The sequence below is a fragment of the Somniosus microcephalus genome, unplaced genomic scaffold (assembly GCF_052327205.1).
Source record: "Somniosus microcephalus isolate GS21.2 unplaced genomic scaffold, FLI_Smic_1.0 unresolved_chr8, whole genome shotgun sequence".
In the NCBI taxonomy this organism is placed as follows: domain Eukaryota; kingdom Metazoa; phylum Chordata; class Chondrichthyes; order Squaliformes; family Somniosidae; genus Somniosus; species Somniosus microcephalus.
In genome coordinates this window covers 3,345,006-3,348,490 of record NW_028225186.1, presented here as the reverse complement: position 1 = coordinate 3,348,490, position 3,485 = coordinate 3,345,006, and the positions used below count along the sequence as shown (strand labels likewise).

At 45.4% G+C, this 3,485-nt stretch overlaps 1 non-coding gene across 1 annotated transcript; it reads left to right on the top strand.

The window, feature by feature from the left end:
- Positions 1-3,414: 3,414 nt before the first annotated feature.
- trnag-ccc (transfer RNA glycine (anticodon CCC)) lies at positions 3,415-3,485 on the top strand. Its single transcript has one exon. It is a non-coding gene; the product is annotated as a tRNA-Gly (tRNA).

Below are 3,485 nucleotides of genomic sequence, written 5' to 3'. Positions count from 1 at the left end.
TGTGTTTGTCCAGGTTGTGGTCAATGGGTCACTTTCGGTGTCTTAGGTCAGTTTCTGGTCAGTGTGAGAGTTTCAGTGTTTGTTCCATCAGGTTTTAGTCAATGGGTCAGTTTCTGTGTGTTCTTTCAGATTGTGATCATTTGGTCACTTTCTTTGTGATCGGTCAGCTTGTGGTCAGTGGGTCAGAAGCAAATAGATTTCAGGTGGATGCCTACCCGCACTTGATGCTGTGGGTTCCTGAACATGTCCTTTGTGATCCCGCCTAAAAAATGTCATCTTGTACGAAAAGATGCCTGGCGTGGAAGTGACCTGAATTTCAAAGAAGCATGGAGGAAAGACTGCATTGTTCTGCTTGCTGGCAGGACGCTTTTCGCAGTTTCCCTGGTGGTATAGTGGTTCGGATTCGGCGCTTTCACCACCGCGACCCGAATTCGATTACCCGGTCAGGAAAATAGTGCGTTTTCTGGCAGTTTAAAATGCCAGCAATCAAAGCCAAAACAATGCATCAACTTTTCAACTTTCCACACCGCTGCTGTTGCCTCAACAGTCAGCAGTGCATCATTCGGTATCGAGGTGCAACATTCACTTGCCTTGCCTTCTGTAAAATGCCTGCTGTTTCAAAGTCAGCAAGAAATGACATTGGGAACAAGGCACTTGAATTGCCCACATTTATGTGTACCTCACAGTGTCAGAACAGTCACGGTTATTATCCGCCTTCCATGTATTATTTTGCCGAATTCATCTCCCTAACAAACTTAGCTGATCACAGCACGGCTATCAGTCAACTCATTGCCACTGTGAAAAATGCCACATTAGCAACGTGTGCAAGACTCGAATGACAGAGTACCTGGGCCGTGATAACTTATCCTGATATTCATGAGGCCTTAACATTCGCTGCATAAGACAATTCTACCTCTGGTTACCATCCCTTCTGCCATTGGAAAGCGTTTGTCTTTATTTCCTCTATCAAAACCCACTGTAATATTGCAAGCCTCGATTAAATTTCCTCTTAGCCTCCAGGGGAAAGCAATCCCAGCTTTTCCACACAATCAACATAACTGAAGTCGCTTGTCCATCGGGCCACACTCTAAGCCGTCAAACGGGTTCTGTATGTCTGATAGACATATATTTCAGCTACAGGGGAGTCAAGGGTTATGGGGAGTGGGCGGCAAAGTTGCGTTGTGTCGAAGATCTCATCAGCCACGAACTTATTAAATGGCGGGGCTCGAGGGGCCGAATGGCCCAATCCTGCTCCTACTTATTCTTTTGGGGAAGGTTAGTTTCTTAATTATGTAATTTTCAAAGCAAACACATCACTTGAGCATAAATAATATATTAGCTGTATATGTGCAACTGGATCAAGGGTATGAATGTTCTGCTCCTGTTCCTGTGCAGCTTTCAGGGGCTGAATGGCATCCTGTTCCTGTGTAACAGGCTCGATTCTTACTCTGACAGACATTACATTGCTCACTTCCTCGTTAGTATAGCTGTGAGTATCCCCACCTGTCACGCGGGAGACTGGGGTGAAATTCCTCGACGGGGCAGAATTTTTACATCCCCAATTTTAAACCTTTGGGCAGCAATTTAACGTGCTCCTTGGAAAAGATCAACAGCGAAAAATTGAACCTAAAATAATTTTAAACGGTGAGGAACTGTATAAAAGCCTCCTGCATCAATTCCTCGTTAGCACAGTGTTCTCCTTCTGGTTGTCTTTTGTGCGGGGCACTGCGGAACGAGAGAGGACAGGGAAATGCAGATAACAGCGGGAGAAAGCAAGTCTGATCTTTCAAGGGGACAGCACTGGCACGATTGGCCGAATGGCCTCACACTGTACTGCAAGCTTCCATGAATCATATGGATTTCTGAGACATACCCACACAAAGTGAGCACACATCTGTGTTCGTGTATGTGTTTGAGTCTTTGTCTCAAGCAGTGCATTACTATTTCCTCTGTGTTGTCCTTGATATTTTGTTGCTGATTATTAAATATCCCGACGGCTTTTCTCTGACTGTGTATCACTGAGAAAAGCACAGAAGCAAATAGATTTCAGGTGGACGCCTACCCGCAATTGATGCTGTGGTTTCTTGAACATGTCGTTTGTGATCTCGCCTAAAAAATGACATCTTGTATGAAAAGTTTGCCTGGCGCGAAAGTGACCTTAATTTCAAAGCAGCAAGGAGGAAAGACTGCATTGTTCTGCTTGCTGGCAGGATGTTTTCCATAGTTTCCTTGGTGGTCAAGTGGTTAGGATTCGGTGCTTTCAACGCCGCGGCCCGGGTTCGATACCCGGTCAGGGAACCAGTGCTTTTTCTGGCTGTTTGAAATGCCAGCAATCAAAGCACCCGCGCCAAACAATGCTTGCACCTCATCAAACTTTCAACTTTCCACGCTGCTGTTGCCTCAACAGTCAGCAGCGCAACATTCGGTACCGAGGTGCAACATTCACTTCCTTGCCTTCTGTAAAATGCCTGCTGTTTCAAAGTCAGCAGGAAATGACATTGGGAACAAGACACCTTAAATGCCCACATTTATGTGTACCTCACAGTGTCAGAACAGTCACGGTGATTATCGGCATTCCATGTATTATTTTGCCGACTGCATCTCCCTAACAAACTTAGCTGATCACAGCACGGCTGTCAGTCAACTCATTGCCAGTGTGAAGAATGCAACATTAGCTACGTGTTCAAGACTCGAATGACAGAGTACCTTGGCCGTCAGAACTTATCCTGATATTCATGAGGCCTTAACATTCGCTGCATAAGACAATTCTACCTCTTGTTACCATCCCTCCTGCCATTGGAAAGCGGTTGTCTTTATTTCCTCTATCAAAAGCCATTGTAATTTTGCAAGCCTTTATTAAATTTCCTCTTAGCCTCCAGAGGAAAGCAATTCCAGCTTGTCCACCCCATCAACATAACTGAAATCGCTTGTCCCTCGGGCCACACTGTAAGACGTCAAACGAGTTCTGTATGTCGGGGAGTCAAGGGTTATGGGTAGCGGGCGGAAAAGTTGCGTTGTGTCGAAGATCTCATCAGCCACGAACTTATTAAATGGCGGGGCTCGAGGAGCTGAATGGCCCAATCCTGCTCCTATTTATTCTTTTGGGGAACGTTAGTTTCTTAATTATGTAATTTTTGAGAAGCTAAACAACGTTGGAAGGAAACTCCCACGGCACCTAGAAAAGTGCAAAATCTTAGCTCAACCGTGAGCTCATGCACCTGAGAGGTTATCCCTGTGATTCTCTATCCACGGATCTTCCAGGACCTTCGAAGTGTTTCCAGCATTTAGTCAACAATTCCAGATGCAGTATCTGCTGCATTTAGCTTTTTATGTTAACGCCGTGTCCCCGCTTGTATTAACAAAAGCCAAAAATAAATTGTAGCTAACAGAAAATGGAATTTGTTAATTCGGCGTGCATTGGTGGTTCAGGGGTAGAATTCTCGCTTCCCACGCGCGTAACCCGGGTTCGATTCCCGGCCAATGCA